Source organism: Aotus nancymaae, unplaced genomic scaffold (assembly GCF_030222135.1).
Source record: "Aotus nancymaae isolate 86718 unplaced genomic scaffold, 86718_ANA_hifiasm-v0.15.2.pri h1tg000018l, whole genome shotgun sequence".
Lineage (NCBI taxonomy): Eukaryota > Metazoa > Chordata > Mammalia > Primates > Aotidae > Aotus > Aotus nancymaae.
Genome location: NW_026988430.1, coordinates 4,387,693 through 4,398,962, shown reverse-complemented (window position 1 = coordinate 4,398,962; position 11,270 = coordinate 4,387,693). Strand labels below are relative to the sequence as shown.

The 11,270-nt window shown below is 54.0% G+C and overlaps 1 long non-coding RNA gene across 4 annotated transcripts; it reads left to right on the top strand.

Annotated features, from left to right (window-relative positions):
• On the top strand, positions 1–9,894 carry LOC110569071 (uncharacterized). Of its 4 annotated transcripts, XR_002479249.2 has the most exons (4): positions 5,725–6,178; positions 6,657–6,706; positions 7,865–8,086; positions 9,167–9,894. It is a non-coding gene; the product is annotated as an uncharacterized LOC110569071 (long non-coding RNA). The 4 variants fall into 4 exon arrangements; XR_002479251.2 differs by lacking the exons at positions 5,725–6,178; positions 9,167–9,894 and adding an exon at positions 1–218 and having other exon boundaries at positions 7,865–8,529; XR_002479248.2 differs by lacking the exon at positions 9,167–9,894 and having other exon boundaries at positions 7,865–8,529.
• Positions 9,895–11,270: the final 1,376 nt, after the last annotated feature.

Here is an 11,270-nt window from a genome sequence, read left to right as displayed (position 1 = left end):
CCCCGGGGGGGCACTGGTAATCCCGATCTTCACCTTCTATTGGCACATTTGATGGCCAGGGAAACTCCAGGCCTGCAGAGACTGCTCTGGATCTAAGCACTAAAAATGACCCACACTGCAGACACAACATATTTGGAAGTGGGAATTTATTGAACAAAGTTAGGCGGGGACTCTAAAGCGCATTTGCTGCTTTCGCTTCAAGACGAGGACGTTTAAAGGTTAGTATCTCCACTGTTGCTTTTCCCTCAACTCTTCTCCCACCATCTTCTCCCTACTTCCTTCTCCCTCTCCCCACCGCCTTCTCTCTCAGCACCCGTCTTTCTGCCTTTTCTTCCCCTCTCCCCGCCACGTTCCCTGCCTCACCCTCTTCTCTCCCACTGGTCCTTCCCCCACCTCCGTCTTTCCCCAACGCCGCCTTCCCCACTTTCCCCACCCTTCTTCTTCCAGCCCGTCCTCTTCCTTCTCCCTCCCCACCCTTTTCTTCCCCCTCCCTCTCCCCTTTCCCACCGTCTGCTTCCCCACCTTCCCCCTCCTGCCCTTTCCCTCCCGTCCCCTTCCCCAAAGTCTTCTTCCCACCTTTTTCTCTCCCCTCTCCGCGGTCTCCCCGCTCCCTGTCTCCCCCGTCTTCTTCCCGCACCTTCTCCCCTGCAGTTTTCTTCCCTTCCCCACCGTTTTCTTCCCCTCGGTCTCTCCGCCTTCTCGAAGCAGCGGCTTGTTCTCCGCGTCCCTCTTCCCACGGCCTTCCCCGCCCTCCTCCTCCTCTCCACCCGCTCGCTTCCCTCCCACCTTCCCGCCAATTCCCGCAGCGGCGTCTTCCCGCCGCTCCTTCTTCTCCCCGCGTGTCCCCACGACCGTTTTACCCCAACCGTTTTCTTCCCCTCGCACCGTTTTCTTCCCGTCTTCCCACCCTGTCGCAGCAGCGTCTGTCTGCCGCATCTTCTTCCCACCGTCTTCTCCTCTTCCCTCCCCCCTTCGCCTTCTTTCCCAGCCTCTTATTCTCCATCTTCCTCCTCCCTCCATCTTCTTCCCGCAGCGGCGTCTTCCCGCCGCTCCTTCTTCTCCCCGCGTGTCCCCACGACCGTTTTACCCCAACCGTTTTCTTCCCCTCGCACCGTTTTCTTCCCGTCTTCCCACCCTGTCGCAGCAGCGTCTGTCTGCCGCATCTTCTTCCCACCGTCTTCTCCTCTTCCCTCCCCCCTTCGCCTTCTTTCCCAGCCTCTTATTCTCCACCATCTTCCTCCTCCCTCCATCTTCTTCCCGCCGCGCTTTTCTCTCCGCACCCTCTTCTCCCCTCTTCCTCCCCCACCGTCTTCTTCCCGAACCGCCGCCTCGTGCGCTCCCTTCTCCGCGCTCTCCCGCCGCCTCCCACCCAGAAGGTCTCCCCGCATGCGCGCCTGCGTCCCGCGCCCAGCGGCCCCCTGAGCTCCGCCCCCCACGGCCAATGGAAGACCTGGGGAGTCGCTGCCCGGGCCACAGCCGCCGCCGCCGCCGCCGCCGCCCCCGCCCCCCTCAGAGTTGGCCGCGCGGAGAAGACCTTGGGGGCCCGGAGACTGCGGGGAGAGGGCAAGGAGGGGAAGGAGCGGGTGGAACCGACCTTGGAAAGTGGGAGAGGGGGAGAAGAAGGTGGGCAGGAGGGAGAAAGTGCAGGGAGAAGACGGTGTGGTAGAGAAAACGGTGGAAAAAAATGCTGAGGCGAGGGCGGGACAGAATACAGCGGGGAGAAGGCCGGGCGCTGTGGCTGACGCCTGTAATCCCAGCACTTTGGGAGGCTGAGGCGGGCGGATCACGAGGTCAGGAGTTCGAGATCAGCCGGGCCAACATAGTGAAAACTCCGTCTCTACTGAAAATACAAAAATTATTTTCGATAGTTTGTGTATTTCTTTTTTGTTGTTGTTGTTCCCATTATGTGGGAGGGGATTCCAGAGAGCTGGAAATCCTAGTTTGTGTATTTCTAAGAATTTGTCCACTTCATTTAGGTTATCCAATTTGTTGGCGTACAAGTGTTCACCAAATATAATCCTTTTTACTTTCATTTCTGATTTTGATAATTTGAGTTTTTTCTCTTTTTTTCTTAGTCATTCTAGTTAGCTTTGTCAATTTTCATTGGCCTTTAAAAATAATCAACTTTCGTTTCATTGATTTTCTCTATTGCTTTTCTCTTCTCTATTTTATTGATCTCTGCTCTGATCTAAATTATTTCCTCTCTTCTGCAATTTAGGCTTAGTCTGGTTTTGGTGGTTTTTTTTTTTTCCTAGTTCCTTAAGTTGTAAAGTTAGGTTGTTGATTTGAGATTTTTCTTCTTCTTCTTTATTTTTTTTGAGACAGAGTCTCACTCTGTCACCCAGGCTGGAGTGCAGTGGCACCATCTTGGCTCACTGCAACCTCTGCCTCCCGGGTTCAAGTGAGTCTCCAACCTCAGCCTCCTGAGTAGCTGGAACTATAGGGTATGACATCATGCCTGGCTAATTTTTCGTATTTTTAGTAGAGATGGAGTTTCACCATGTTAGCCAGGATGGTCTTGATTTCTTGACCTTGTGATCTTCCTGCCTCAGCCTCCCAAAGTGCTGGGATTACAGGCATGAGCCACCACGCCCGGCTGAGATCTTTCTTATTTTTTACATAAGCATTTAACAGGTCTAAAATTTCCTTTTAGCACTGCTTTTGCTGCATCCCCCAAGCTTCAGCGTGCTGTTTTTATTCATACCTCTTTATTGTTTTAAAGTAATTTTATTTTATTTTTTTAAGTTTTATTTCGAGACCGGGTCTCACTCTGTCGCCCAGGCTGGAGTGCAGTGGCGTGATCTCAGCTCACTGTAGCCTCTGCCTCCCGGGTTCAAGCAATTCTCCCACCTCAGCCTCCCAAGTAGCTGGGATTACAGGTGCCCACCACCACGCCTGGCTAATTTTTGCATTTTTAGTAGAGATGGGGTTTTACCATGTTGGCAAGGCTGGCCTCGAACTCCTGATCTCAGGTGATCTGCCCACCTCGGCCTCCCAAAGTGCTAGGATTACAGGCATGAGCTGCCGCACCTGCCCTAAAGTCATTTTAAATCCCATTTGAGCAGCCACTCACCCAGTGAATTGATGTGGGATCTCCTCCCTTCTCAGACCCACAGAATGAATGAGAACCTGGTCATCCAGCACCATGTGGGTGAGCCCTGACCCTCCACAGAGGAAGCCCAGCTGGCATCACCCTGATCAGCACCCTAGTGTCTCCTGGCATTCAGCGGTGTCGATCCCATGGTCTCCAAGGCCCCAAAATCCCTGCCTGCTTCAATTTTGGAGACCCCAGACCCCCACCCCTGCCCTCTCCATTATCTCCGTCAGAGGCCTCTTGGGGACGTCTCTAAGAACCTTTTCTTTTCCATCCCTAAAATCCAAAAACCCGATCGGGAGGGTGTAGACTCATCCCAGGGCGGGCAAGTTCCCTCCCCACCGGGGCTTCGAGCACAGGAGCACTTCTCAGCAGGAGGCTGTGCTCCATCAGTCAAAATGCATTTCTGGGTTGTGAATTATTTGTTTCTATGCTTTTCACCCTAATTATATGTCCCTTCGAAGCCTTGCTTGACTCCTCCTACAGGGCCTTAGAAGGTACTAAATAAATGTGTCCAAATGATGGGTGAGCGGTACATAGATGCTGCGGGGGGCGGGGCGGTCAATAGCAAACAGGGACTGGGAAGAGGAAACACCTCCAGGGACGAGGACAGACAAGCCTGTGCCCCAGACTCAGCCTCTCCTGGCCCCCCTTTCCTCGCTGAGCCTTGGCAGCTTTGCCTGTCAGCCGTGCCGACTGCCCTACAGATTAGAACGCTGCACTGATCCCAGCTCTGTCAGTGGCTCCAATGCCTCGCATTCTACTCAGCATGTCATCTGCTCTGTGCAAAAATTCTGGGCAAAGTAGGGCCCAGAGAGGTCCCAGACTCACACAACAATGAAGAACGCCCTATATCAAATCCTTGGGCTGCTGTCCAGCTGGCAGCCCGTGAGGGTCCCTGAGAGCGCGCCTGGGTCTCAGGTTGCTCCCCTGTGGGACATTTCCACAGACGCAGGGCTGCTGGTCACAGCAAAAGAGATGCGGTCCCTTCCCACCAAGAGCTGAGACTCCAGAGGTCCCATCTTGGTGTTCTGTGCTTTCCCACCAAGAGCCTCAGCGATCCAGAATGCAAGCCCGGAAGTCAAACGGGCCAGAGGTCATGGTCAGGCTGTGGCACAGAGGACTCCCAAGAGCTCCTTTTCTTATCTGTAAAGAAGGATGCCTCCCCACACTCCCGGAGCAGCCAAAGTCTCTTCTCCCCAACGGCCCCTCCCTGCAAAGCCAGGGCTCTGCCTGAGGACTTCCCCTGGCCCAAGAACATGCTGTTGTGTGCCCAGGGCAAGCCCAAGGGCCTGGCAGCTGACGCCGCCCCAGGAGCAGCCCTCACCTAACGATGGATGGGGGCAGGTGGGTAAATCCCTGGCTCCCGTACCTCTGGATTGGGATGACCCAAAGCGTGCTTTACACAGTCTCCCAGAGGTCCCCAGAAGGACCAAACCCTGGTTACCGGCAGCAGTAAGCTTCTCATCCCTGCACCCTCTAATCAAATTCCTTCCCTTCGTCATCTCACTTCTCTGCCTTACCACCAGTGCTTCCAGGAATCAGTTTCCAAACAAACGTCTTGCACTCAACTCCACATCTCAGGGTCTGGATTTAGACACAGGAATTGGTATTATAATAACAACCAATGGTTAACTGAATGTTCTCAATATCCCAGGCTCTCAACAATAACATGGGAAACATTTCACTCTTATAATTTGTTTGTATCGAGTATCAGTCAGGAGAGGTCATTTTAAGCTGCTGCAATAAACAACCCCCAAGTCTCAAGGGCTTGTTACCACTAAGGTTTGGCTTGATGGGAAGGGTCTCTCTCTTTGCAGATCTTCAGGGACCCACTCAGACTAACATGTTTCATCATCTTAAGATACCCCCATCTCAGCCACGCGTGGTGGCTCACGCCTGTAATCCCAGCACTTTGGGAGGCCAAGGTGGGTGGATCACAAGGTCAGGAGTTCAATACCAGCCTGACCAACATGGTGAAACACCGTCTCTACTAAAAATACAATTAGCTGGGCTTGGTAGCACACACCTCTAATCCCAGCTACTCAGGAGGCTGAGGCAGGAGAATTGCTTCAATCTGGGAAGCGGAGGTTGCAGTGAGCCGGATTGTGCCACTGCACTCCAGCCTGGGTAACAGAGTGAGACTCTGTCTCAAAAAAAAAAAAAAAAAAAAAAAAAAAAAAAAAAAAAAAAAGATATCCCCACCTCAAAGGGAGGCTTTAAAGCTTGCCAAAGCAGGGAAGAGAGTAGCACACAGGCTTTTCCACCAGGAAGTGGCATTGGTAACTTCTGTGCTCATTTCATTTACCTCTCCAAAGTCTCAACCCCAGCTCTAAACCACAGACAAGACTTTTGAGGGAAGACCTGGCCTCCGGTCTGCGCCAACCACCTCTGAGTCAATTACTACTCTGTGAAACAAAGTGCTCAAAACTTAGCCGCAGAGACAACACTGTTGTTTCTCATAATTTTTGTGCCTGAGGAATTCCAGGACCACTCGGCCAAACAGTCTATCGTGTGCTTGTGGTTCTGAGCCCCTGGCCGGGCACCTCTCCCTCTTATGTTTATCTGTGTGGCTTGTTGAGCTTTCTCTCAGCATGGCAACTCGGGCAGCTGGTCTGCTCACGTGGCATTTCAGCAAACGAAGCAGAAGCTGCATTGCTTCACGCATTCTGCTGCTCCTCAGCAAGTTACACGTCCTCCCAGAATCAGGGGGAGAGACAGAGCCATGTGCAGAGGACGTATGGGTTAGAGAGATTACTGCAGCCACCACCCCCGCCAAGGAGGAACCCTGTGGGGGTGAACCCTGTGCCACATCCTCAAGGTGCCAGCTCTGCCCTGCGATGGAGAACTGAGAGGTGCCAGTGGCCTGCATGACTCATACTGCTGTTCCTTGCTGGGGCTAGCTCAGAAATCACGTCACCTAGGTAGCTGGCCCGACCCTGCATGTCAGTGACGGGGTTTTGATGGTACTGGTACATGCTCAGTCAGTATCTGGATTAGAGTACACGGAAATTGGTGGCACTGAAGGAACTCCAAGTGTCGTCAACCACATACATTTACCATGACACTGGATTTCTGCTACAGGTGTGTGAGGTGAGCTGGGAGGGCACTGCCACTGCCCTTTTAAAAGATGTTAAAACTGAGACCCAAAAGCTTACATGGTGACCGTGCATGTGAGCTGCGGGTTAAAGATGAAGGCTGCCAACTTCTCTTCCCAAGACCTCCCCAGCCCCTGCGAGGGGCCTGCAGGAGGCCTTTCCTCCTAGTTAGAAAGTGGGGCTTTCTAGGGGAGAAGGGTGGGGAACAGAGGACAGAGCCTGCCCCCACCACCCACTCCCTGCAGAAAAACAGCTCTTGGGGCTGGGCACAGTAGCTCACGCCTATAATCCCAGCACTCTGGGAGGCAGAGGTTGCAGTGAGCTGAGATCATGCCATTGCACTCCAGCTGGGCAACAAGAGCACAACTCTGTCTCAAAAAAAAAAAAAAAAGAAAAACGGCTCTTGAATCACCCAAAGTCTAATGAGGGAAATCCAACTCATCCTAACTTCTCTTTTCACATAGTGGAAACTGAGGCACAGGAGAAGAAGGGGCCTGGCCAAGTTCACACAGAGGTAAGTGGCAAAGCTGGGGCCTGACCTGGGTTCCCTGAGCCCCTGGCCTTGCTGCAGTGCCCTGTACCCTTCCGGGGGCAGGGGCAAATCACATGTCATCCTGCTTTCCAAACAAAACAGCGGCACCAGGCTTTTACATGTTAAAGATTTGGTTTCTTTTTAAACATTTTTGTCAGCTGTCCTCTGGGCTTTAAAAATAGAGCCAGTCAGACGCAGGCCAGAGCTAAGTCAGGGAGCCGGCCTGAATATTCAGCTCCAGGGTGCAAAAGCACCAGGAAAGGGCAAAGCCTCATGAATTAACCCATGTCCCTGAGCAGACAGAGCCAGCACCCCGTCCCACTTTCTGTGGCTCCCTCCGGGCCTGGGAATCTGGGGAAGAGGGGCCCTGCCCAAAGGGAAGCAGGGTACAGTGTCCAGGCTCAGCAGGACCTAGGCCAAGTCTCTGGAATCTGGAAGGAAGGGGACAGAAGCTCCCCAGTGAGGTGAGACGGGCCAGCTACCTTGGGTTTGCCTCTTCCAGGAAGCCCTCCAAGTTTTCAAAGTCTTTCACCTCCCAGGAGAGCCATGGAGAGCTACTTTCTCTTTCTTCCTGCCTGGCTCCTTCAAATACACTCTTTGCCCCACCCAAGCGGCTGCCCTACTCCTCCTTGGAGGTCAAGGCTAAAAGGGGGCTGTGGGGTCCTTGACCTTGCCTAACCCCGGGTTCCCACCACCTCACTCCCTCGCTGTGAGATTGGCTGACTGGTTCTCACAGCTGTTTATTTATCCATCCTGCAGGGGCTGGCTCTGTAGGGTGCAGACGAGGCCGGGAAGAGCGGGCTGTCACCTTGAGGGTGTTTATAATCACCCGGGGACAGGGGAGCAGGGTGTGTGCAGGAGGCTGATGGCCTGAGATGCCATAACAAGATGGGGCCACAGGGGAGGGCGTGGCGGAGACAGACGAGGCCAACAGAGCCCCGCCCCCTCGCCTGCTCTCCCACCTGCCCCGCCCCTGCCTGCGCGCACAGCCTCATGGGCCTGTTCAGTCCCTCCAAGGCCCCCTCCCTCCTGCCCTGGGTCTTCACACCCAAGCCCTCTTCCCCATCACCACCACCTCCTGGACCAGGCTGATTCCTACTGCTCCTTCATGTCCCGTTTAAATCTCCCTCCCTTCCTTAGGAGATGGCAACGAATGAGTCAACAAGGAAGGGCTGGAGGAAGGATGGTCCAAGTTTAAGCAGAAGATGCTCTTTGGGAGACCTGAGACCTAGAGATGCCATGGGAGGTCTGAGCCTGCACACAGGGAAGAGCGCCTGGGAGAAGAAAGAACAGGTGCAGGAGCTTTGCGGGGAGCGCGGAGGCTGGAGAGGTGGAGCCAATGGACAATGGATGAGGACTGTGGTGAGGACTTGGGCTTCTGGCCTAGTGAAGTGTGAGCCATGGGAAGGTTTTGAGCAGAGGAGGGAGGAGAGCTGCCTTAGGCTGGGGGAGAACAGACTCTAGGTGGCAAGGGTGGGAGCAGGAGCCAGCGAGGAGCTGACCCAGGGCCACAGTGATGGTCGATGGTAAGGCTGCGTTCAGAGCGCAGCTGGAGTCAAAGCCAGTAGAATTTGATGTTAGAAGGGACGGTGTGGGCCGGGCGCAGTGGCTCACGCCAGTAATCCCAGCACTTTGGGAGGCCGAAGCAGGCAGATCATCAGGTCAAGAGATTGAGACCATCCTGGCCAACATGGTGAAACTGCCCCGGGACTACAGGCACTCGACACCATGCCCGGATAATTTTTGTATGTAAAAATACAAAAATTAGCCGGGCGCGGTGGCGAGTGCCTGTAGTCCCAGCTACTCGGGAGGCTGAAGCACGAGAGTTGCTTGAACCCGGGAGGTGGAGGTCGCAGTGAGCCGAGGTCGCACTATTACACTCCAGCCTGGGAAACAGAGTGAGACTTTGTCTCAAAAAATAAATTAAAAAGAAGGGATGGTGTGAGGAGAAGGGAGGCCAGGTCAGCTCCCCAGCAGCCTTTTGATCCCCACCGCCACACCCCTGTCCTCCTTGGTAGAACTTAGCACTACTGAAATGGATGACCTAATCATTAGCCATCCTGCACGTCCTCTGCCTGTGCACTGGCTCCTGCTGTGTCCCAGCATCCAGCTCAGCGGAGGGGCCAGGCCGTGTCCAGTGGGTTTCTGCAGTCTCGTCGGAAGGGAGGGTGGGGGCCGCCTCATAGGAACTCAAGGGCCAAGTACAAGAGGCAGTGATCGGGCCTTGGCCATGGCCGGGGCCCCACAGACGTCTGCGGAAGGATCAAAAGTATGAATGGGCGGGTCGCAAGTATCAAATCCCACTTAGAGGGAAATGCGCCCGTGGTGTCACAGAATTCACAGAGTGGTGGCCCCCCGGCAACGTCTTGTCAACTGAGAAATCACACGATTTATAAATGTGGAGAGGAGAATTTGTTTCATATAAAGGGGTGTGACCTGCAGGCTGGGAAGCAGGCCTCCAGCCGGAACCGGAGGCAGGCACTGCGGAACGGACTGGCCGGGCGCACACATTCAACAGGCTGTCATCGGAGGAGGGTTCACCGAGGGCGGATCATGCACATGTGTGATGGGCAGGCATGCATGCTGGAAACAGATGCTCGGTGCCGCACAGAAAAATCAGCACTAAGACAGTCGATCTCTCAGCAAAGCAATTTTTACTTCCTGGACTGCAGGAAGGGCGCTCTCGCTAGCCATCTTGCCATGAGAAGACAAGGAATAAAGGAAAAGCAGACAAATTTATCCCTTACGCATTTGGGGTCGCCCTTACGGCTGTGTCTGATTTCTGTTGGGTGGAGCCAGACCTCCCAATTCAAACTAAACCCCGCTTGGCTAACAACTGAAAACTTTTCTAAACAGGTAAAAGCAATGGAGAGCTGGGACATGCCTGGGAGCACGTCCAGCAGATATTTTGGTTAAATTACAAGGCATAGAATATACTAAATTACAAGGGCGTAGACTATATACTGTGTGCCTGTAAGCATGGCATGTCTAACAGCTACACAGGATAGGGCTTAACAAAGAGCTATTAGCGCACTTACGATTTACTCTTTAGCAGGAAAGAAACTTTAAAGAACTTTTCTGCTTCCCACAATGTACATTACTTGCATGTTACGCTCACCTTGGGGAGGAGACTTAACAAATGTGTTACCATTCAGCCCTCCACATGAAAAGGTGAAGCAGAGGCCGGACACGGTGGCTCATACCTGTAATCCCAGCACTTTGAGAGGCCGAGGTGGGTGGATCACTTGAGGTCAGGAGTTAGAAACCAGCCTGACCAACATGGTGAAGCCCTATCTCTACTAAAAATGCAAAAAATTAGCCAGGCATGGTGGCAGGCTCCTGTAATCCTAACTACTTGGAAGGCTGAGGCAGGAGAATTGCTTGAACCTGGGGGACGGAGGTTGCAGTGAGCCGGGATCTCACCGCTGCATTCCAGCTGGGTGACAGAGAGAGACCCTGTCTCAAAAAAAAAAAAAAAAAAAAAAAGTGGTGAAACAGGAACATGAAGACACTCAGTGTTGCCTCTGAAAACCTGCCAGAGGCCGTCCATGGTCTCTGGTCTCATCAGGAGAAAGTTCCTGAACTCAGTCGCTTGTCCAGGGGAGGCTATAGATACGGCTGGTGGGCAGGGCTGGGGGTTCCCCATAGATACGGCTGGTGGACAGGGCTAGGGGTCCCCCGTAGTTACGGCTGATGGGCAGGGCTGGGGGTCTCCTGTAGATATGGCTGGTGGACAGGGCTGGGGTCCCCTGTAGTTACTGCTGGTGGGCAGGGCTGGGGGTCTCCTGTAGATATGGCTGGTGGACAGGGCTGGGGGTCCCCTGTAGATACGGCTGGTGGACAGGGCTGGTGGTCCCCTGTAGTTACTGCTGGTGGGCAGAGCTGGGGATCCCCTGTAGTTTCAGCTGGTGGACAGGGCTGGAGTCCCCCGTAGTTACTGCTGGTGGACAGGGCTGGGGGTCCCCTGTAGATACGGCTGGTGGACAGGGCTGGTGGTCCCCTGTAGTTACTGCTTGTGAGCAGGGCTGGGGGTCCCCTGTAGTTACAGCTGGTAGGCAGGGCTGGGGGTCCCCTGTAGTTACTGTTGGTGGACAGGGCTGAGGGTCCCCTGTAGTTACAGCTGGTGAACAGGGCTGGGGGTCCCCTGTAGATATGGCTGGTGGGCAGGGCTGGGGGTCCCCTGTAGTTACTGTTGGTGGGCAGGGCTGAGGGTCCCCTGTAGTTACAGCTGGTGGACAGGGCTGGGGGTCCCCTGTAGTTACTGTTGGTGAGCAGGGCTGGGGGTCCCCTGTAGTTACTGCTGGTGGGCAGGGCTGGGGGTCCCCTGTAGTTACTGCTGGTGGACAGGGCTGGGGGTCCCCTGTAATTACAGCTGATGGGCAGGGCTGGGGGTCCCCTGTAGTTACTGCTGGTGGGGCTGCAAATTGTTCTAATTTTGTATCTCTCAAATCCAGTGGTTGTTCAGCTGCTAGAGAAAAAGAAAAGCCTGTGCCTGTTAGAACACAGTTTATTCTCTAGGCATAGAGTTTGTGACTTAACCCTTGCC